General features: G+C 46.3%; 1 protein-coding gene across 4 annotated transcripts in view; it reads right to left on the bottom strand.

Annotated features, from left to right (window-relative positions):
* MTM1 (myotubularin 1) overlaps positions 1–6,825 on the bottom strand; it is a 92,423-nt gene extending 85,598 nt beyond the window's left edge. For all 4 annotated transcript variants that reach the window (XM_027533956.1, XM_027533957.1, XM_027533955.1 and 1 more), the window contains exon 1: positions 6,761–6,825. The gene's annotated coding sequence lies outside the window, so the exon portion shown is untranslated. The remainder of the gene's footprint in view (positions 1–6,760) is intronic.
* Positions 6,826–24,844: the final 18,019 nt, after the last annotated feature.

Genomic DNA, 24,844 nt, shown 5'->3' on the forward strand with positions numbered 1-24,844 from the left:
CGCAGCTGCCAGCATCCTTGTCACCTGCCTGTGAGAGGAAGCCCGTCCCTGTCCCCCGGAGTCAGAATCTGCACTTCAGCCCCAAGGCCGCTGGTTTTCGGTGCTAGAGAAGCCGGGGACAGCTGCTCTGGAGCTGAGTGGCCCGCCAGAATCTCCCAGAAGACTTTTTAAAAATGAGGAGGTCTGATCTCTATCACCCCTCACCACCATCCCCATCAAATAAATCTGAATGTCTGGGTGGGGCCAGGGCATCAGGTCCTTAAGGCTCTCCAGGTGATTCTAATGAGCAGCCAGGGGGACAAACCATGGGGTGGCAGGCCCACAGCAAAAGGGAGCATCCATCTGGGGGCTCAGCTGAGCCAGAGGAGAGGCGTCCCTTGAGTCCTTTGAAGATGTCCCCAAGAAAGAAGCTTGCATTCCTCACCTCTGCCAACCACAACTTCTCAGTATAGCTTACCAAGCTGAGGCCCAGAGAGGAAGTCTCGGTAAAGAAGTGGGGATGTTGTGAGGATCCAAATGAGATCGGAAGAGCACACCAGGCAGAGGGCTCCGCACTGAGTACAGTGACGGTCAATGCAACTTACTACCCAGGCAGCGGAGGCTCCAACTGCTCTTCCGGCCTCGAGAGCAAATCTGATGACATCATCAGCAAATCAAGGCCAAAATGTATCTCTCAAAGCTGCGCTGTCCAAAGCTGGAGCCACTGGCAAGCAGAGCTTGAAACATGGCTAGTCCAAACTGAGGCCTGCTGCAGATGTAAAATACATGCTGGATTTCGACAACCTTCATGCAAATAAGATGAGGGGAGCATCTCACTGTCATACTGATTACATGTTGAAATAATATTTTGGACATATTGGGCTGAATAACATACATTGTAAAATTGACTTCATCTGTCTTTTTTTGATGTGGCTACTAGGAAAACGGATGACACATGTGGCTTGAGTTATTTTTCAAATGAACAGCATGGTCAGTCCCAAAGGATCAGGAAGCAAGCTGGGATGTGAACTGCCACTCAGACCACACTTCTCGAACTGTCATTTACATACAGATCAGCTGGGGGTCTTCTTCACCTGCAGATTCTGGTTGTGCAGGTCTGGGGGTGCCTAAGAGTTTGCATGTCTCCTAAGTTCCCAGGGGCAGGGGCATCAGAACAATTTTATCAACAAGGAAAAACTGTTTTGTGGAGCAGGCCTGATGAGAGGCTCTGGAGAAAGGATCACATCACTTCAGAGTTGATAATAGCGAAGAAAGGAAATGGCCAGCAGGGTCACACTCAGCCTCAACTTGAAAAAATCAGTTGTTAGGCCTCACAGCAAGGGCTACAGAGAGGTGAGGGCCAGCTCCGACTGCCCTCCATCTGGGAATCCCACTCGCTCCGACAGACCCAGCAGCACTGCCTTGTGCAAGGCAACTCAGGACCGGGAAGCTCAAAATGGAACTCCAACTTGGGGCTCTTCTATCCTTCCTGCCACAGTGACAAGGACCACAGCCTCCTGGGTGCACTGAAACTAAGTGCAAATCTTTCTTCTTTCTTCTCGTGGTGATGCATGGATGGTACTGACCCATCTCGGCCAGGGGCACTTCTGCACAGTAGGGACATTTCCTCTTCCAGTCAAACAGCTGGCTGATTCCAGGCCTGCTGGAATGAACCCTGACAGCTCTGTCCCCACCTAAGTCATCCCAGGGCCACAAGGAACTTGAGGGTCATACAAGGGCATTGCAAGCCCCACCGGCTGATGCTAAGAATCCCCTTTATGACCCACCCCACCCGCTGAAGGTGAAAGTAGGACAGCCCGAGGGTTAGCCCATTGCACTGGGAGAGGCTCTGGGAAGCACACAGTGGCCTCCTTCTCACAAAACGCCCAAGGACAAGATAGCAACATGTAACAGTTATCACAAGCTGAAGAAAGGCATCCTGTGCAGCCAAGGTCTGAAGGCAGGGAACAAGAGCTGAATGAGTTACTTTTATTTTTACTTTCAATTATTACCCTTCAACTTCCCTTACTCCTCCCTACCCGCCCCCACCCCCCCCAACACGTCAACGAGCAAAGCAAAAAAACAAACCTAAACTCAAACTGCCAGTGACAACAGTCCCCAAAGAAATGGGTGGGCAAACAACCCATGGGACCTCTCCCCCAACAGGACTCAGAGCTTTCTTATTCATTGGCTAATTGACCATGGAAAGAAAGACTAAGCAGGAGCTCCCTTTCATCTAGTACCAGGATCTTTAGACCAACAACAGAATTTGCTGAAATGAACACACCCCAACAATTCTAAGCTATGCACCCTTGTCCAGTTCAAGTCAAAGAACGTTCACTAAACATCTCCTCCGTGCATGGGGCATGTTAGGGTTCTCTTGCCCAGAAAACTGTCTCCAACCTCAGCTTATGGAGTCATCTCAAGATACTGAGAAACATTCAAAGAGCATTTGGCCCCCATCCTGTTGGAAGGGAAGGTGCGGTGGACCTGGAGAGCAATGAGTCCCTGGATTGCTTCCAACCCGAGCCCTAGGAGTGGAGGAACTCGGCAGGGCATCAAGCTGCATTGAGAAGCTGAGGTAAGGTGTTGATTTGAAAAATGAAAGCCTTCCATTCTGAGACAGAAGAGGCAGGCAATATTCCCTGGTGCAGAGATGACCTCACTATTGCCCTGGGATTGTTGGTGACACAGCACTATGATTTTAGGAATCAACAAAATGGAAGCTCACACGGTGTACCAGTGGCTTCAGGTCCATCTGAGAGACTCAACAAAACACGTGCATGTTTCAGTGCTGACAGAAGTGGGCTTGGGCAAAGAGATCACACCCCCAGCGAGGATGCGCCAAGAACCAGAAGGATGCTGCCCTCTCACACCAGTTCTCCCAATAGCGATGGCTTACATAACACATGGATGCCATAATAATAATGCCCTACAGTCAGCAAAGGATGCTGATGCACACTGGCTCCCCTGAAGAGCTCTGGGACCTTGGAGGTACAGGCTGCCTTAGGTCTATCTTACAAAGATGAGCCAACAGCAGCGAGGAGAAAAGACTTGTCCAGTGTTACAGGGCTAAGAAGGGGCTTTTAACCATCTCCCACAGACACAAGGCTCCTTTACTCTTCCTTGCTCCTTGGGTAGAAACAGAAAGCACTAGTACATGATGCCAATTTTCTAAAGAGATGCCTGCCACATTCTTAAAAAGGATGCCACCCTCCTGGTGGTCCTGTGGATAAATCCACCGTAAACATTTAATAAAAAAACTATCCTCTGACTACAGGATGGCAACTGGATCTCACCTGACTAATGCCAACTGGGTCTCCTGGTCCTCTCTGGCTCTCAAAGCAGAGGAATGGAAAGAAAACCTCTCTTATTCTATTCTTGTCTATAGCCACAAACAAAATATGGGCTCAAGTAATTTCTGAGTCCAAATAGTAAACAGAACTTAGGTGGGCAAGAACTGTGTGTGCTGCTGACGATGTCATCTTAAACTTAATGCTGGGGTCAACAATGAAATGCAGAAAAATGTCTAGAAAACCATGCTCATCAGATTTCCAAACATTTCATGAGACATGGCTAATATTTTTCTTCTTTAAAAGAAAGGAGTCCCACGTAGCTCAAGCCAGTAACAGTTAACATTTCTTGAGTGCCTACTATGTGTAAGATGCTATTATAAGCATCTCATATACCTTATCCTGCAGGCCTGCCAACAACCCTGGGAGGAAGGGACTACTGTTACTATCTTTCATTTTACAGATAAGGAAGCTGAGGCACAGAGGTAAGGAGCTCACTTGACGTTACAAAGCCAATAGTACAGCCAGGACCCAAATCCTGAGTCAACACCTTAAAGGCGAACAACAGGGGCTGTCCCCTATCTGCCAAAAAGGAATAATGAACCGAGAAACTAGAAAATAAAGAAAGCAGAACTTCAAAGAGGTCAGAAACAGGGAAGGGCAATTACTAGCTAGTAATGAAAACAACCTCTTATTCTTTTATAAAGTTGAAAAAACTTTAGAAATAACGAGAAACTCTGGCCTTTTGAAATCCTTGGCCACCACTTCAGATTGTCACAGAAGCCTTGAAGAGGCTCCGCTTTCTCCTTATTTTGCAGTCCTCAATAAGACCGAGAACCCCATGTTCTTTCAGTGGTTTTTAAAGTAACTACATTTTGTTAATCCTTTCATTTAGGAACAAAGAATATTGGCATATTTTTTTGGTAACTTTAATGATTTTTTGGAACCTGTAAAAATGAAAACATTTACTTTGACGCCACTGAACATACAGAAAAGGAAAGAACTGAGAGGGTACTAAGCAGATGAACTTTAAGTTACCATTTTATTGGCACTCTTCTTCTGAGGAAGTTGGGTGTCTCTTGACTCTAGAGCTAATTTCAAAATGAACTAGTTTCTTAACTAAGCACAACACAAGGATTGAGGTCTCCTTCCCAAGGTAGGTTCCCAGTACAAACCAGCATGCAGGAAGAGATAGCTGTGTCAGGTAGCTCCCAACCAGCAGACACTGGCATAGGGTTAACACCCAACCCTTACCTCAGTCAGTAGGGCCTTTCGTAGCAGGAGTGAGGCAGCTACTGAGACAATGAAGGATGAGAAGCTCACTTCCCTGGGTGTTTGAAACCACTTACTATTTGCCTGGGGTGGGGCAGAGGGAATGCAAGTAAAAATGAGGCTGTGACAAACTTACCATCCGAGAGGCAATCGCTGGAGAAATGATGACCTCCCAAAGGATCTCCTGGATTCAGACAGATTTACTTTTGGATATGGTGATTTGCTTTAATGGAGCAGCAGCTGACCATCTAACACTAGCGATGCTAAGTAATACCCAACCCCCTCACAAGCATGCTGGCCTGCTAGATGGTCATCTTAGAGTTTCAGAGCTCTGTTCTTCCTCAGTGCTCATCTCTGTTGGAAAATATATCATTGTTTATTTTTTTTATTGTCTGCTTCCCCACACAGAAGCTCTAGAAGGCAGGGACCTTGTCAGTGGCGCTGTCTGTTATCTTCCTAGCACTCAGGACTCTACAGGCACTGCATGGGCATTCTGAGTTTAATGAATGAAACCAATGACAGCTTGATAATCAATACAACTTCTAACTTTAAGGTAAGGAGACCAATGGTTACTGGACTTACTAGACTCTAGTAAGTCATACTAGACTTGACCATGAATGCATGGTCAGCTAAGTCATCTCAGCCGTGTCCAACTCTGTGACCTCATGGACTCCTCTGTCCATGGAGTTCTCCAGGCAAGAATATTGGAGTGGGTCGCCACGCCCTCTTCCAGGGGATCTTCCTGACACAGGGACTGAACTTGCATCTCATGTCTCCTGTATTGGCAGTGGGTTCTATACCACTAGTGCCATCTGGGAAGCCCCAGACTTGACCATACTAGACTCTAAAAGCCTCCTCGAATGCTCTCCACTTTCAAGTACCTCGAGAAACTGTTACACACTGGCAGGATCTCTGGTTTGAACTTACTCCATGCTGTGGAATCTCTTGACGCTACGCTGGGTTTTGTGAAACAGTCAAAAAGTCATTCAGAGTCAAATCTAGTGAACAAGTGATCATGCCCAATATATATGTTGGGTGAAAAAGAAAATGTGTCTATAAAAGAAGCCTTAAGAGTCTGGTAAACAGGTTTTGAAGGCAATTCAAAAAAATGGTTTGAACTACAGCAAAGTTGCTGGCTCAGTCTCCATAGACTCTAGGGTGGATACTTTACAAAGAACAAAATTGAGCTGTGATAAAAGCCACCCAGGCTAGAGGGATGCTATGATGCCCCCAGAAACCTGACTTGTAATATAAACTTTGCCATTAATTTTGCCACGTTAGTTAACCTCTCTGGGCTTTAGCTTCCCCATCGAGCAAACAAGTGAAGTATACACACTTAAAGGTCCTAGTCAATTCTAATATACCCTGATTCCATTCTTGTGCTGGTCTACTATGTCTGTTTAATAACCAGTCCCAATCCACTTCGCTTCATACTTTGCATGCCTCTATAAAGCCCGTGATTTAGTTTTTGCAGCAAACTGATTTCATATTTGCTTAGGCAAAAACTAAAATTAGTTTTCACTTCCTGAGCGCAGCAAGACAGTTAAGGGAGGCCACTCGGCAAAAGGCGCTTGCAATCGTGCCTGTATATACTTCCGACTGCGTATCAGGGAACTAACCGTTTGCTCCTCAAATCTCCCGTCAACTGTTGCAAAAGCAGATAAAGCTCCCGTGTGTGACACAGAAACAGCAGTCGGGAGCGCCGATCAAGGCTTCGCGGACAGTGCCGGCCGGCGGCCCCTCCGCCGGACCCACGGGGGATGAGGCAGAGAGACATCCGCCCCGCCCGGAGGGTCAGGGCGAGGACCAGCCGCGGCGCGTCGCGGGGGAGGCAGGGCGGCTGCCCAGCCCGTTTGCCGCCCCGGGACGGGGAAGCAAAGTCCGGGCAGCGGCCGCGACGCCCCCACTCCCCCACCCTCCCGGCCAGCCTGCCCGATTCCTGTCCCGACCTTCGCCCGCTGCCAGCCCGGGACCTTGGGCAGGGAGAACGAGAGAAGCCGGAGGCACCTGCCTGCTGCTCCCCGGCCCCAGCCCTGGCTGGCCGGACAGCGAAGGCACTTGGGCTAACCGCCCCCCTCCACCCACTCCTGAGGATACTTCAAGGCCCCGTGGGACCTGCCGGCCCCAGGAGTCACAACTTCGTCCTCCCTGTCCCACCACCACGGCTTCCCGCAGTACCCGGCTCCGAGCCAGGCCAGCCGCGAGCGCGCACCCACCTCGGGGTCCAGGCGCCACCGCCGTTGCCAGGCTGCTCGGCTCCCGGGCCCTGCTCCGCCCCCTCCAGGCCCCGCCCCCTGCGGCCTCCCCGCCCTTGGCCACCGCCCGCCGCCCTCCTCCGCGAGCGGGTTGGTGGGCGTGCGTCACGTGCCAGGGGCGGGGCCGGCAGAGGGAGCCGGCTAAGCCCGAGGAGCAGCTCCTGTTCGACCAGGAGGCTGCTGGGAAACCCTCTTTGAGGGGCCCGGTGGGTGGAAGCAGCTGGGAGTTGTAGTTCTAAATACAGTACCGGGAATGGGCGGGACCAAGATGCTAGGGGCCACCCTGTTAGAAGTTGGGCTAGACTCCGAGCGGAGGCTGTTGGGTAGTGTAGTCCTAGAATTTTTCTCTGCGTCTCGCTGTTTTTCCCTAGTAAAGGGGAAATTCAGAGAGAAAACTTCTCTAGATAAAACTTCAGCGGGCGTCGCTAAACTGAGCTTTTTGGGGACTCAGGGTTGGCTGTGTGAAGCTGAGCTCCTATAAAGGAAAAATATTTCACTGACTGTGGTGTCCTTCATGCCACGCCAGCACCTTTCCAAGAACTCTCTAGAGACATAGTGAAAGGAAACATTTCAGGACAAAGTTCCCTCTACTTTTTTGAGGTTCAGGACAAGCGATCATTAATTCAGTAAAAAGAAAGGAAAAGAAAAAAAGACAACTTCAGGAAGAGAATTCAGTGTGTAACAAAAAAATAGTAAAAGAGTATTATTATTACTGCAATAGTCCTTGGGTTAAATTATAAGTATACTAAGCAGCTCAGGTAAGTGATGGTAAATAGGATTACTTTAACACGAACTTTTTGCCTCTTTCTTACTACTCCAGCATCAAAAACATGATACCATTGTGTGTGTGTGTGTGTAAATAAGCATATATCATTATATCAATATATACACACACACATATTAACCCTATTGAAGATTCAAGACTTCTCATCTGAATAACAAGGCCCTTCAAACCCTAACCCCACCTACTTATCAGCCACTTCTCCCAATGTGTCTCTTCCCTCTCCACTCCAACTTCTGGTCTAATCACAGCCAACTTCTTTCTCCTCTCTGAATGCACCGCTGTTCTTTCCTCCCTCCAGCCCCTTCCACTTGTCGTTCCTTTCTCCTGGATTGGCCATACTCCTAGAAAGGCAGCAGAATAGCACTTGCTCCAGGACAGGCAGAACTAGAAGCTCCTCCCAGGGCCCTTCTCACAGCACTGATGTTAGTTACTATTTGCCTACCAGTCTGCCCCATCAACTCCCCTCCCCCGACTATGAACTTCTTTGAAGCATGTTCATTTTTGTACCAGATATCAAAGGAAGCTCAGTAAAAGCTTCTTGACTGTATGCATTGCATGCCGCACAGGCTCCCTGGCAGGCCACCAAGTAACCAGATTCCCAAATCTGTGAGTCTTGGAGCAGAGAGAGAAGGACCCTGTGGTTGGGTGGAGTGAGAGCAGCAGCTGGGTGGGAGGCCTTGCCTGTTGTAAACACTACATCCTAGGATGAGGCTGAAGCCCTTTGCTCACTGGGGAGGGGGAGGTGGGAAGGAGGGGTCAGGGTACAGAGCAAAGACACTCCTTGTCCTAAGGAGGTGGTGACTGAAGATTTCGCCACCACCTCCAACCTTGGCCCAGCCCTGACCTAGCCTCAGCTGGAGAAGGAGGCAGCCCGATAGAGAAGGACAGTCTCTGGCCTGTGAAATGGAAGTGGGGACTCCTTCCTGCCTTCCCGCCTCATGGCCTTGGTGCAGGATCACTAGGGGAGAGAGGTGAAAGCACTTTGAAAATTGCCAAGTTGGAGCCCTGCAGAGGCGTTCCCACCGTGCCCTTGGTGAGCTGGCTGTATTCTTGACCAAGACCTGCCCTGCCTCAGGTTGGGGTGGCAACTCACAGGCCAAAGTATTGGGATGGCCAAAAAGTTTGTTCGAGTTTTTCTGTACGCTGGTATGGGAAACCCGAATGAATTTTTTGGTCAGTTCAAACGTGTGCGCGCGCACGTGTGTGTGTGTGTGTGTGTGTGTGTGTATATTGGGGGTTCTTCAGGCTTCCTTCTGTTTCACAGGGGCACACACCTCTAATCCAGGGCCCTGTGGAGAGGGAGGGGCAGACGTAGACTTGACAGAGGCTGCTGCATTGGAACCTTTCTAGGTGGAGCAAAACATCCCATCCTTACCAAAGGCTGCCTGCTTTTGCTAAGACACAGAGCTGCCTATGCCCTGGGGCTCCATCCTGTTCTCCCAAGTTGGGAGAAGTAAAGCAGGAAGGACCAGGAGGGGCCCACACCCTTGGCCTGACTAGGTGTGCCCCTCCCCACCTCCAGCCTCCTAGGGAGAAGCAGTCCTGAGAGAGGAAATGGCCTGTTTCCTACCTCTCTCCCTCAGCACAGTCATCCCCAGGTCCCTGATGCTGGTGCTCTGACCCCCTCCAGTCCCCACCCTGCCTCGGCCTGATGCACGCTGGGGACTGTGACCACCTTATTCTGCCAGGCTCCCTATATTGGGCCTGAAGTGGTGGAAGGTGGAGGAAAGGGAAAGACATCCTTATAAAAGAGAAAGCTCAAGATGGAAGTGGTTAGAAATGAATACTTTTCAGTGTAGCTGCAGGGCCCTGGGCTCTGGCAGAGAGTGCCTGGAGTCTGGAAATTTGGATCCCAGTCCCAGAAATTTTATAGACAAGCTGTTAGCCTTGGCAATGTCACCTCACCTCTCTGATTGTTAGCTGCTTCCTCTGAAAAAGGGAGTTGAAGGCCATTTCCCAGGATTGCTGTGTTCTAGTTCATCAAAGACAGAGGGGAAGGTGCTATACAGTGTTGAGGCAGCAGCATGCCCAAGCTGCCAGGTGGCTGCTGGCAAGAGGCAGGAGAGGGAAAATGCAGGCCCCTGGGCATCGGCATGAAGGCCCCTGGGCTCATTCTAGCTCTTCCATTTGTTGAGTGTGTGACTTTGGGCAAGTTCATCTCTCTAAACCTGGATTTCCTCATCTGTGAAATGGGGATATTAGTGTCTACTTCATAAGCTTATTGAGCAGTATAAACACATGAGTGCCTAGGACTAACTTCTGCTTCTAAAAGAACCACGAGGTCCTTCTGTCTCCTCTTCCCCACGCCTACCCTTTATTTAAAAAGTAGCCTCAGGAAAATGGTACAGGCACTTTGGAAAAGTTTGGCAGTGATTTATAAAGTTAAATGTACACACAACCAAGCAATATCACTCCTGTATTTATCCAAGACACATGGAATCTTATGTTCCTAAAAAGACTTGTATTCAAATATTCATAGTAGCCTTTAAAAATAATAGTCCAGAGGTAAACATCTCAGATTCCCATCAACTGATGCATGACTAAGCAAAGATAGGTCCACACAATGCAATACTACTCAGTAACAAAAAGGAAGAACCACTGAAACATCAATAGAAATGAATCTCAAAAATGTTATGCTAAGTAGAATAAATAATACACAAAATGTTATATACTGTATGATTCCATGTATATTACATTTAGGGAAAGGCAAAACTATACTAACAGAAAGTAGATTTGTGGGGCCAGAGGTATGGGAAGGGGATTGACTGTGAAAGGGCAAAGAAGGGAGTCTTGGGCGGTGGGGGGTGGACATGTTTTATGCTTTGACCGAGATGGTGATTACATGATCGTATACAAATGCCTGAAACTCATTAAACTCTAAACATGAACTAGGTGAATTTCATCGTAGAGAAATTGTACTTCAGTAAAGTTGAAGTTTAAGGAGAGGGAGGAAGTAGCCTCAGTTAAGGTTCCTGAGGCTGTCCACAACTGTTCATCTGTTTTTGTTTGGTTGGTTGGCTGGTTGTTTTCAAAAGGCCCAAGGCCTTGAAGGGGAAAGGGTGGTGAAGCTTGCCCTACACATACCAAGGGTGAGCTGTAAGGCAAAAGCTTGGGTTGGGCTAGGGAACAGCCATCACCAGGAGAGGATGATGGCCCAGCTCTGCAGGGGTGGGATGGGGAGTGCTTACCTGGATGGAAGAAGCCGCAGAGTTGAGCCTAGAGAAATAGACATGATGTTCGTGGGCTCAGGGACAGGAAGTTGTCAGTGCTTTCTTTCTTAGCAGTGAGAATTTACCAGTGAGCTGGGGTACACATGGAAGGACTCCAGGGTACCGTGGGGTCCACCGGACCCTGTGTTCATCTGTAGACCAGGGTGCTAGTGCTGCTGTCTCCTTTCCAGTTTCCCGCCTAACTTAGTGCTGAGCTGGGGCCTCCTTAGAGAAGCCCCGCTGGTCCACAGTGTCTATTTTCCCAGGTGCTGGGTGGAGTCTGAGCCAAGGAATGGAATAGGAAAACACTTACACACAGAGAGAAACTCAGACTTTTTTTTTCCCCAGGGCTTTTTGGACACAGGGACCAGACATGCAGGGATTATGACATCACAATGTTTCCATGGGCCAGCCCTGTTTGTCTCCCTCATCATCACTAGGCAAATAGAGGGTGTTCAGGAATGGCTTTGAGGTTAGTCCACAAGCAGCCTGGTGAGAAAATTGCCCCAGGCCCCAGTGAGATCACACAGCCAAACAAAGCCATTCAGAAGGAAGGTCAACTCACAAGATACCCTCCCTCTGCCCCCAATTATGAATTTTATTTACAAATCTCAGTTCGTACACTAAAAATTTTTTGAGGAAGTAAGCCCCATGAGGAACTATTTCATGATACATTAAAGTGTGTTTTATTCAAAACAGATGTTTAAAAAGAGCTTTATCTTTTTATTTAAAGGGGCTGGGCTAATTTATGTTGAGGAAAATAGCATGCTACTTTCCAAACAGTGAGAAATTTAGAGATCCAAGATCAAAATTGAGCGAGAATATATGAGAGGGAGAAATGACAGACGAAGAACATGAATCTCAGCAATTAGCCACTGAACCTGAATAAAATTTTGCTAGTGAATATTAATTAATCAAAAAGAATTTTTAAAACTTATGAATAAATTTAACCAAGGAGATGAGAGACTTATACAGTGAAAACCACAGAACATTGCTGAAAAAATTAAAGATACAAATAAATGCAAAGACATCTGTGTTCATGGATTTGAAGATTGAATATTATTAAGATATTAATAGTACCCAAAGCAATATACAGATTTAATGCAATCTGTATTGAAATCCCAATGGCATTCTTTTTGAAGAAATAGAAAAATCAGTCCTAAAATTCATATGGAAGTTGAAGGAACCCCCAAATAGCCAAAACAATCTTGAAAAAGTAGAATAAAGTTGGACAACTCACACTTCCTGATTTTAAAACATTAATCAAAACAGTGTAGTATTGGCATAAAGAGAGACATACAGTCCAAGAGATAGAGTAGAAAACCCAGAAACAAATCCTCATATATAAGGTCAAATGATTATTAACAAGGATACAAAGATCAACCAATGGGGAAAGGTCAATCTTTTCAATAAATGGTGCAGGGAAAACTGGATATCCACATGTAAAACAATGAAGTTGGACCCTGATCTTACACCACACAAAAAAATTAACTCAAAATGGATTAAAGGCCTAAATGTTAGAGTTAAAACTATAAAACTTTTAGAAGACAACAGAGGGAAATCTTGACATTGGATTTAGTAATGATTTCTTAGATGTGACAACAAGATCACAGGAAACAAAAGTAAAAACAGGTAAATTAGACTACATCAAAATTTAAAAATTCTGTGCATCAAAGGACACAAAACAGAGTGAACCGGTAACCTATGGTAAGGGAGGAAGTATTTACAAATAGCATATCTGGTGAAGGAGTAATATGCTGAATGCACAAAGGACCCCTACAACTCAACAAGAAAAAAGTCAACCCAATTAAAAGGTGGGCGAAGAACTTGAACTGACATTTCTCCCAAGGACACATACAAAAGGCCAATAAGCAAAGGAAAAGATGCTCAAGGTCGCTAATCATCAGGGAAATGCAAATCTAAACCACAATGAGATCTCACATCACACCCGTTAGGCTACTATCAAAAACAAAACAAAACAAAACAAAACTCCAGAAAATGACCAGTGTTGGTGAGGATGTGGAGAAATGGAACCCTTGGGCATTGTCAGTAGGAATGTAAAGTGGTACAGCTACTATGGAAAAGTGTAAAAGTATATGGTGACTCCTCAAAAAGTTAAACACAGAATTGTTATATGATGCAGCATTTCCACCTCTCAGGGTAGATACCCAAAAGAATTGGAAGCAGAATTACAGAGATATTTTTGTATACCAATGCCCATAGTAACATTTTTCACAATAGCCAGTGAAAAGTGAAAGTGAAAGTCATGTCCAGCTCTTTGAGACCCCATGGACTAGACAGTCCATGGAATTCTCCAGGCCAGAATACTGGAGTGGGTATCCTTTCCCTTCTCTAGGAGACCTTACCAACCCAGGGATCTAGCCCAGATCTCCCGCATTGCAGGAGGACTCTTTACCAACTGAGCTATCAGGGAAGCCCACAATAGCCAGAGGTAGAAGCAACTCAAGTGCCCATCCATGGATGAATGGACAAGCAAAATATGGTCTGTACCCACTATGGAGTAGTATTCAGTCTTAAAAAGGAGGGAAATTCTGACATCTGTTACAGCATGGATGAACCTTGAGAACATTATACTAAGGAAAATAAGTCAGACACAAAAGGACAAGTATTGCATGATTCCAGTTATGTGAGGTACCTATGTAGAGTAATGCAATTCACAGAGACAAAGTTGAAATGGTGATTACCAGGAGCTGGGGGGAAGGGGATGAAGACTTATTGCTTAATGAGCACAGTTTCAGTTTTTAAAGATGAAGTGTTCTGGAGATTGGTTGCACAACAATGTGCATGTACTTAACATTACTGAACTGTACACTTAAAAATAGTTGAGATGGTAAATTTGATGCTTATGAGTATTATGACACAATTTATTTAAAGATTAATTAAACCTCCACAGTAGCCTGAGCTAAAGGGACCAGAAACCTAGACTTGTTGACAAGGTCCTCTGTGGTCCATCTCAGATGGGATTTTACACTTCCAAGGTCAGCTTCCACCCAGGACCGGAGGTCCCATGTCCTGCTTCAGAAACAAAGCCTCCCACAGGGAGCCAGAATTAACCAAGAGCCCCGGTCCCAGGCGACTGGAAGGATGAGGGAAGCAAGCACACAGGTCCTTTCCAAAATAAATACTACCACCTCTTCTTTGTGTCACTGCCAAAAACTCGTGGGAGTTGTAGAGGGAGATCCTTTCCCAGAGTGTCTTCTGGACCCTTCTTCTCCACTCTGGAGGAAAAACACCAGGGAGAAGGCTGGGGTGGGCAGGATACAATGGAATGGCCCTAGAGTGGCTTCCTAAGGATCACACTCAGTACGGGTGGGGAGCTGAGGGAGTTCTTTGGGAAAGTGCCTCTGAGAGTCTGAGGGAGGCGCTCCATTTCCAATTAGAGCTTCCAGGGATCACTTCCAAGATATTATCAGCCAAAGTCGGGGGGGGGCGCGGGGGGGGGGAGAAGGGCGGGGAATGTGCATCCCCCCAAAGGAGACTGATAGCCCTGAGTCTTCAAGCCGAGGCCTCTGGGGCTAGCTCTTTGTGAGCAGAATGGAGCCCCTGCCGTCTCAGTCCTACAGCTGTCCCCGTGGGGCCTCGAGGGAGTAAAACACGGGGTGTTTCTAGTGACAGCTGCAGACCACCCACCTGCCCTTCCTCACACCATGGGGCTGTGAACTAGGCCGACATGCTAGGGAATGAGAGGGCTGGCAACTTTTCAGACTGCTAAGGGAGCACCAGGAAAGCCCCGGCCTCAGGGCTATGCATGGGAACCTGCGTGGGCTAAGTGCCCCCTCCCAACCCTCACTCCTGCCCCCAACACAGAACACGGAGCAGGCTCTCTGTCTAGTAGCAGCTTGAGATATAAGCTGAGATATAATTTATACATGATAAAATTCACCCACATAAAGTGAAGTGAAAGTCGTTCAGTTGTGATTGACTCTTTGTGACCCGATGGATAGTCCGTGGAATTCTCCAGACCAGAATACTGGAGTGGGTAGCCTTTCCCTTCTCCAGGGGATCTTCCCAACCCAGGGATCGAACCCAGATCTCCCACACTGCAGGGGGATTCTTTACTAGCTGAGCCACAAGGGAAAGCCCAAGAAGGAGTGGGTAGGCTATCCCTTCTCCAGGGGATTTTCTTGACCCAGGACTTGAACCAGGGTCTCCTGCATTGCAGGCAGATTCTTTACCAACTGAGCTATCAGGGAAGCCCCATGTAAAGGGTACAATCAAATGGTTTTTAGGATAGTCACAAAGCTGCCCAGTCATCACCACTAAGTACAGAATATTTCATCATCCCCAAAAGAATCCCCATATCCATGAACATTCACTCCCCATTTCTCCTTCCCCATCATGGAACGACAGACTGGTTCCAAATAGGAAAAGGAGTACGTCAAGGCTGTATATTGTCACCCTGCTTATTTAACTTATATGCAGAGTACATCATGAGAAATGCTGGGCTGGAGGAAGCACAAGCTGAAATCAAGATTACCAGGAGAAATATCCATAACCTCAGATATGCAGATGACACCACCCTTATGGCAGAAAGTGAAGAGGAACTAAAAAGCCTCTTGATGAAAGTGAAAGAGGAGAGTGAAAAAGTTGGCTTGAAGCTCAACATTCAGAAAACTAAGATCATGGCATCTGGTTCCATCACTTCATGGCAGAGAGATGGGGAAACAGTGGAAACAGTGTCAGACTTTATTTTGGGGGGCTCCAAAATCACTGCAGATGGTGACTGCAGCCATGAAATTAAAAGATGCTTACTCCTTGGAAGGAAAGTTATGACCAATCTAGACAGCGTATTCAAAAGCAGAGACATTACTTTGCCAACAAAGGTCCGTCTAGTCAAGGCTATGGTTTTTGCAGTGGTCATGTATGGATGTGAGAGTTGGACTGTGAAGAAAGCTGAGCACCGAAGAATTGATGCTTTTGAATTGTGGTGTTGGAGAAGACTCTTGAGAGTCCCTTGGACTCCAAGGAGATCCAACTGGTCCATTCTAAAGGAGATCAGTCCTGGGTGTTCATTGGAAGGACTGATGCTGAAGCTGAAATTCCAATACTTTGGCCACCTCATGCAAAGAGTTGACACATTGGAAAAGACCAGGAGGGATGCTGGGAGGGATTGGGGGCAGGAGGAGAAGGGGACGACAGAGAGTGAGATGGCTGGATGGCATCACTGACTCGCTGGACATGAGTTTGGGTAAACTCTGGGAGTTGGTGATGGACAGGGAGGCCTGGCGTGCTGCGATTCATTGGGGCCACAAAGAGTCAGACACGACTGAGCGACTGAACTGAACTGAACCATCCCGGGGAAACCACCAATCAATTTTCTCTATATATAGATTTGCCTGTTTTGGACATTCCACAGAAATGAAATCATACAATGTGTTACCCTTTGTGTCTGGCCTCTTTGACCTACTATAATATTCATCCATGTTGCAATATAAATCAGTACTTTTTTATTGAAACAGTTGATTTAGAATATTATATTAGTTTCAGGTATGTACATGACTTCTTTTCATGGCTAAAAATATTTCATTGTATATATATATATACCTACCATATTTTGCTTATTCATTCATCCATCATGGACGTTTGGGTTGTTTCCATTTTTTAATTCTTATGAATAGCACTGATGTGAATACTTGTGCACAATTTTTTGTGTGAACCTACATTTTCATTTATCTTGGATATACACACTTAGGATTGGAATTGCTAGGTCGTATGATAACTCTCATGTTAAGCATTTAGAGGGACTTACAGTCTCCCTAAGTGGCTGGACCATTTTCCATCCCCACCAGCAATGCATCAGCATTCCAGTGTCTCCATATCCCCACCAACACTTGTCCTTGTCCATCTTTTTTTGTTCTAGACCTCCTAGTGGGTGTGAAATGGTACCTCATGGTGGTTTTGATTTGCACTTCCTGGTGACTAATTATATTTACCATATTTTCATTAGCTCACTGGCCATTTGCACATCATTTAAGGAGCAATGTCTATTTAGATCTACTGCCCATTTTTTTTAAATGAAATAATAGCAAATGAAGCAACTGACAAAGAATTAATCTCAAAAATATACAAGCAACTCCTGCAGCTCAATTCCAGAAACATAAATGACTCAATCAAAAAATGGGCCAAAGAACTAAACAGACATTTCTCCAAAGAAGACATACAGATGGCTAACAAACACATGAAAAGATGCTCAACACCACTCATTATCAGAGAAATGCAAATGAAAATGACAATGAGGTACCATTTCACACCAGTCAGAATGGCTGCTATCCTAAAGTCCACAAGCAATAAGTGCTGGAGAGGGTGCAGAGAAAAAGGAACCCTCTTACACTGTTGGTGGGAATGCAAACTAGTATAGCCACTATGGAGAACAGTGTGGAGATTCCTTAAAAAACTGGAAATAGAACTGCCATATGACCCAGCAATCCCACTGCTGGGCATAAACACCAAGGGAACCAGAATTGAGAGACACGTGTACCCCAGTGTTCATCGCAGCACTGTTTATAATAGCCAGGACATGGAAGCAACCTAGATGTCCATCAGCAGACGAATGGATAAGACAGCTGTGGTCCATATACACAATGGAGTATTACTCAGCCATTAAAAAGAGTACATTTGAATCAGTTCTAATGAGGTGGATGAGTCTATTATACAGAGTGAAGTAAGCCAGAAAGAAAAACACCAATATAGTATACTAACGCATATATATGGAATTTAGAAAGATGGTAACGATAACCCTGTATGCGAGACAGCAAAAGAGACACAGATGTATTAGAACAGTCTTTTGGACTCTGTGGGAGAGGGTGAGGGTGGGATGATTTGGGAGAATGGCATTGAAACATGTATTATATCATATGTGAAATGAATCGCCAGTCCAGGTTCGATGCATGATACAGGATGCTTGGGGCTGGTGCACTGGGATGACCCAGAGGGATGGTACGGGGAGGGAGGTGGGAGGGGGGTTCAGGATGGGGAACACGTGTACACCTGTGGCGGATTCATGTTGATGTATGGCAAAACCAATACAGTATTGTAAAATAATTAGCCTCCAATTAAAATAAATAAATTTATATCAAAAAATTAAAAAATAAAATAAAAAAGTGGAGTTATTTACTTTTCTATTGTTGAGTTGCAAGAGTTCTTTATATATTCTGGGTACAGGTCCATTATCAGATACATGATTTGCAAAATTTTTCTCCCATTCTGTGAGTTGTATTTTCACTTTCTGCAAGGCTTCTGTTGAAACACAAATGTTTTTCATTTTGAAGTCTAATCTGTCTATTTTTTCTTTTGTCACTTATGCTTTTGGTTCCATATTTAAGAAATCATTGTCACATCCAAAGTTATGAGGATTTAACATTATGGTTTCTCAGAAGAGTTTTAGTTCTCACATGTAGCTCTTTGAGGCACTCTGAATTAACTTGTGTTTGATGTGAGGTAGGGGTCCAACTTCATACTTTTTCTCCTGTATATCCAGTGGCTTCACCACCATTTGTTGAAAAGAGTATTCTTTCCCACCGAATGGTCCTGGCACCCTTGTTGAAAATCAGTGACACTTGATTTCTTGAGTATGTGTTTCTTTCTGGACACATTTCTAGTCCATTGATCTGCATGTCTGGCCTAATGCCAGTACCATACTTCTTTCTTTCTCTTTTCTTTCTGGGATCATTGGGAAGGCCACCTTGGATGGCATCTAATATACCCAGTGCTTCTAATTTCCCCAGGCCCTCTCAAACCTTCTTCTCTGGTCCACACAACAGCACACAAAGACAAATAAATTAGGTGATTATCCCTCTTTTACAAATGAAGAAACCAAGGCTCAGAGAGGCTATCAGTAGCTCAAGGTAACTGTGCAGGTAGACGGCAGAGCTGGGACCACAAACCAGTTTTTGACTATAAACTCAAGCTCTCTTGTGGACAGCACAGCTCTCTTTAAATGGTGAGACTTTAAAGACATGCTATTTGATCCTTCGAAATAAATGCAGCTTCCACAGCTCCTTTCGCTGTTCTGGCTCACTTATACAGGTGGGATATTCAATGTAGCTCATTTAAGTGAAAACATTTTATAAACTCTCAAGGACTAAAATACACACGGGGAGTCACTAGTCTTGTGTGTCTACAATGCCTGTTGCCTGGAATCATCTGGATCAGGGATCAAAATGGGCCACTTCCTGCACCTTCCCCCTCACTGCAGCTATTGCTGGACAGCAGGCTACTGTCACTACTTCACTTGTCCATCCCAGCAGAACAGATAATCTGAGACCTATGATTGTTCCAGTTGTGTTTACTGTTCAGGAAGCCCCCAGCATCACATGGTAGTCCTTCAGGGAAAGAAGAACATACAATATCCTTTTATGACTCCTAGTATTGTTCAGCCACTGAGTTATGTTCTTAAATTAAATGTGATTTCAATGAGCAGACATTGAGCCCTTGGATGTTCTAGACACAGTAGCAGGTGCTAAAGGGGAGAGAGAGGATGAAGATACAGCCAAGATCAGCAAAAGATGACAGCTTTACAGGCAGGACAAGAATGGAATCACTTGTGATGTTTCTTCACTCAAATTGTGTGCAGGACACAGACCTGGTCCCTGCCACCACTGGGTTGGAGCAAGTACTAAATTACCATCACAATAATACCCAGCTAAATATCTCATTACAGCACAGGGTACAGACCATGAAGGGAGGGGAGCCCATTGAGCCATGAAAGCAATGGCCAGGACCAGTCAGGACATCAGGGGGGTACCCCTGAGAAGAGCTTATTTGAGCTGACATGACATAGTGACAAGTATTGTGCGCTGGAAATGTACAAACTGCCCTGGGGACCCAGATGACAGACTAATGAGAACTTGACTGAGGTTGGGTACGTTTCACAGGAGCAGTGATGTTGGACGTGGGCTTCTACCAACCAGGAGAAGTTTACCAGGTAGAGAATGACAGGAGGCTGGAGTGAGCACAGAGGAATACTAGCGTGACCACAGATACAGGCTCCAAATATGGATGCCTTTGAAAGGGGGCAGTGTTCACTATTATGCTGCTGCCATGATGGGTATAAGCTGGAACTGTCCCCAGAAACCCAGATGCGTGATTCCTCCAAGCCAAAGCACATGATGGCGGTGGTGAGGGTGCTGGGAGCGTGTAGGCAACAGAGCCATTAAAGCAGCAGTCCCCAACATTTATGGCACCAGGAACTGGTTTCATGGAAGACAATTTTTCCACGGACTGGGGGTGGGGCAGATGGTTTCAAGCACACTCTATTTATTGTGCACTTGATTTCTAACCTAATACCAGCATTGATCTGACAGTAGCACTGGTCTGCTGCCCAGAGGCGAGGGACCCCTGAATCAGAGTGTGGGCTTGGGAGTGAGGGGTGGATCTGGGGAAGGCAAGCACATTAGCTGGTTAAGGTTTCAGGTCCAAATATTAATACAACAAACTGAGTGGCTTAAGCAACAGAAATGTATCCTCTCAGCCCTGGAGGCCAGAAGTCTGAGATCAAGCTGTTGGTAGGACCATGCTCCCTCTGCAGGTGCCATGGAAGGATCTGTTCTAGGCCTTTCTCCCAGATTCTGGGGGTCCCTTGGCTTGTTTGTGGCAACATCACTCAGACCTTCACACAGCGTTCTACCTATATGTGTCTGTCTCTGTGTTCAAAAATCCCCTTTTTTTATGAGGACACCAGTCATTGGGTGAGGACCTGCTTTCCAAAGACCTCATCTTGTTACCTCTGTGAAGATCCAAATGAGGTCACATTCCAGGCACTAGGGATCAGGATTGCAACATCTTTGGGGGGAAAACACAATTAAGTCATTAACAGTGAGGCAGAAGATGGCAACAGCTGTGAAAGAATGCCACACTAAAGAGTCTAGGCCATCCGGAAGGTCATAGGGAATTACTACCAGTTGGTAAGCTGGCATGTAGCACAGTCCATTTCAGAACAGTCACCGTGGCAGCCCAGCCCTTCAATTTAGTCCAATTAGAGATGGCTTTTTTTAAAAAATCATTATTATCCTCACATCCACAAAAATATCTTTTTGTCGTATTGCACTTCCCTTTGGGAAATCAAAGAAAGCAAAAAATGCATCCTGATAAAAACAAGATCCCTTTAATAGAAAGGGTAATTCCTGGGGCTTTCCTGGTGGTCTAGTAGTTAAGACTTCGCCTTCCAATGCAAGGTGTCTGAGTTTGATCCCTGGCCGGGGAGCTAAGATCCCACATGCCTCGAAACCAAAAAAACCAAAACATAAAAGAGAAGCAGTATTGTAACAAATTAAATAAAGACTTTAAAAATGGTCCACATGAAAAAAAATCTAAAAAAAAAGGGTAGTTCCTCACTCACCAACCATCTTCACCACCTGCCTTGCAAAATAACAATTGCCCCCTCTGTTAAAGTACACGTGTAGGCCAACTCTTTGTGAATGCTAGCAGGGGCGGGGATTGTAGAATAAAAAGCTGTGTCATTTTACAGGGTGAATTTTAGTGATGGTTGTCAGTGCCTTGGTGCTGTGTGTGATGTAACTAGCACTGAAAAATCTCATCTGCCTTTGATTCCTGACTTAGGCCAGGGTTGTTTTGTCTTTATTTATTTATTTGGCTGCACTTGGGATCTTTGCTCTTCATTGTGGCATGCAGAATCTTCTAGCTGTGCCATGTGGGATCTAGTTCCCTCACCATGGATTGAACCCAGGCTTCCTGCACTGGGAGTGTGGAGTCTTAGCCACTAGACCACCAGGGAAGTCCCATGACCAGGGGTTCCGAATGGCTCCTGGTGCCCAGGAAGGGCTCATCTTGGACCCTTTTATACTTGTCAGATTTGTCTGAAAAAATTCCTTTTACTCTTTTGCTAGAAACTGGGCAAACTTGGGACTTTGTGCCCATGACTGGCTTCTCTCAGCTGAAGGGCAAGTCCTTTGGGCTATTAAATGGATTTTATTAAATTTATTCATCTGGCAAATGTTTATTGATCACCTACTGTATACCTTTAGTCAATCCTAAAGGAAATCAGTCCTGAATATTCATTGGAAGGACTGATGCTGATGCTGAAACTCCAGTACTTTGGCCACCTGATGTGAAGAACTGACTCATTGGAAAAGACCCTGATGCTGGGAAAGATTGAAGGCGGGAGGAGAAGGGGAAGACAGAGGATGAAATGGTTGGATGGCATCACTGACTCAATGGACATAAGTTTGAGTAAACTCTGGGAATTGGTGATGGACAGGGAAGCGTGGCATGCTGCAGTCCATGGAGTCGAAAAGAATTGGACATGACTAAGCAACTGAAGTGAACTGAACTATATACCTGATACTGTTCTGGGGAGTAGCATGCAGCAGTGGTCAGGGTGTGTTTCTGAGGTAATGCTGTTAGAGGGCAATTTGGTGATAATGGAAGCCACTTTGAAGCACACTTTTGTTAATTAAAAATATTCTCATAACTATTAATAATAGCTAATAAAGATTAAATCTGAAATGCTCACTTTGGCACAAATTTCAGAGAGAAGTATGTGGCGGGTTGAATAGTACCCCCCCACCGCTTCATTTATGTCCACCCAGAACCTCAGAATGTGACCTTATTTGGAAATAGGGTCTTTGCAGATGCAACTACTTAGGATCTTGAGATGAAATCTTCCTGGATTTTGTTGATGGCTGATGTTCTTATAAGAGGAGAGGACACAGAGACACAGTAAAGAAGGCCACGTGGAGATGGAGGCAGAGACTGGGGGGATGTGACCACGAGCTAAGGAGTATCCAATGCCACCGGAAGCTGGAAGAGACAGGAAGTGTCATTCTCTAGAAGCTTCAGAGACCGCACGACCCTGGCTGTCACCTAGCATTTGAACTCTTGAGCCTCTAGAACCGAGACAATACATTTCTGTTATTTTCAGCCAGGCAGTTTGTGGTACTTCGTGTCAGCAGCTCTAGAAAGGCCTTCCAGCAGGTCTCTGCAGACCCCTTATTTAGACTTCCCTCAAAAATGGAGGGACAGACCACAGCTGATCCCATGTACCATGCATGGCCAGAGTCCTGGGGGCCCCTGGGCTCCAGAAGGCAGTGGGGAGAAGTCTACATGAGGGCGAGGGAGGGAGGTCTGGATCACTTCCACTCCCCCACCTCCCTCCTTAGGGCAAACACGTCTTGCTCATGGTGCCCTCTGCATACCCTGGCCCAACCAACCCAGGGTGGCCAGAGCAACCTTGGTGGATAAATATTAACCAGCACAGCCCCACCCCTCTCTCCCCCCACCAACCCATCCTTCCTGCACTCTCCTCCTCACAGCATCCAGGAGGCTGACAGGAAGGAGGGGGGCAGTCAGGCCCACGCCAGGTGGGTCAGAGTGCTCTAACTGTGGGAGCTGTTTTGGGAAACACCTTTTGAGAAATCTGTCTTGGTGAGATGTGCAGAGTGAGTAGTCATTGTGCGAACACAGTGTCCCCAGCCCTCGGCCCACAGCTTCCTGTCTGAAGGCCATTTATTTGCTCTGACTCCGAGTGTCCATTTCCTGAGCCCTGAATATAGCTTCCCATATAGTACCTTATGAAACCCTCACAACCGTGCTGCAAGGTCTGGATGATTACTAGACCCGTTTTAGAGATGAGGAAACAGAGGTTCAGAGAGGTTCAGGGACCATCTTAAGGTCATATGGCTCTTAAGTGGCACACATAGTGATTTGTAGCCATGATGACCCCGTCTAGAGCCCACGTGTGTACCCTCCATCCTGTTGTGGACAGGGTAAGCTTGGCACCCCAACCTGTCCTGGGCGGCTGCCTCATTTGTGTGTTCATTGTGGTTGTTTAACAGTCCCTTTTAAGATGAATGCACTACTCCCCACGGCCTCCAATTCCTATAATAAATTTATGGGAACTAGAAAAAGGCACTGCCCCTACCTTCGTGGGGGGGTTGTGCCTGTTTCAGGAGTGATCTAGACCTTTAAATACCATCCATCGCTAAAATATTTCTAACGTGTGCAAAAGCAAACAAAATCATTGCTAGTTTGCAACTTCTTCCTGTTTGTATCTTCATTCTAGGCCACAGTAAGTTCTGGTTTTCTGTGGGCTGTGTTCACTTTGTGTGTTCCAGGCCTTGTATAACCCACATCCAGACAACATCAATGCTGACTGATGAGGCTGGATACCCCTTTTGTCCATGTTCAGTGCTTCTCTGGGTTTAGAGAGCTGTTCCAGTTCCTGGGGGCCACCCCTGCACTCTGGGAGCCCTTCCCCTATTTGACCCCAAGCCCTGCAGGGGGAGATGATGAATTCCACAGCTTCTCAGTCTCTCTGGGCATCGTGCCTGGCGTGGAGGTTGGAGCCCCTTCTAAAATCGTCTCCAGGAAGCCTCTAGCCTTCAGGCCTTTTTTCCTCAGGTGGGATTCATCCTAATGCTTTTCTCCCCTTTCCCCCACTTGGGGCTGTCCCTGCTTATCACACAGGGTCCAGGGAACTACTGGGTACCAATCACCACTCAGTCCAAGTTGCTCCTGACACAGTTTCATTCTAGGGGGAATTCCAGACTGGGGACTCTAGTCAATGCCTCACCCCTTGCTCTTCCCAGACAGTGTCCCTTTGGGCCATTCCCACATCCCCACCCCCACAAAGTTCCCAGATTTAGAAAATAAAAAGAGATCCCCCATTTACATTTGAATTTCATGTAAACCATGACTATTTTTAGTATAAGTACATTCCATAAAATATTGGGGATATACTTATACCAGAGTGATCCCTCCTGCCCTGTTTGTTTGTTTATCTGTATCTCAAATGTACCTGGGTGTCCTGTTTTTAACAGGACATGTTGAGCCCGGCAGCCCAATGACTCACACCCCTCGCTGGGGTTTGCACAGGGCAGCAATTTTGGCTGGTAGCTCATGCTGGAGCCTGAAATGACTGGTGTTAGTGATGGAGTTGGAGTTCCCCAGAGTTCTCAGTAAACAATTCTGCTTCACTCTCTGTAGAAAGCCCAGGCCCACTCACACTGCGTTTGGACTGGCTTCCAGTATAATTAGGGGTTTTGTCCTTTTAGTCTTCACTGGGTTTTCAGAGCT

The sequence above is a fragment of the Bos indicus x Bos taurus genome, chromosome X, assembly GCF_003369695.1.
Source record: "Bos indicus x Bos taurus breed Angus x Brahman F1 hybrid chromosome X, Bos_hybrid_MaternalHap_v2.0, whole genome shotgun sequence".
In the NCBI taxonomy this organism is placed as follows: domain Eukaryota; kingdom Metazoa; phylum Chordata; class Mammalia; order Artiodactyla; family Bovidae; genus Bos; species Bos indicus x Bos taurus.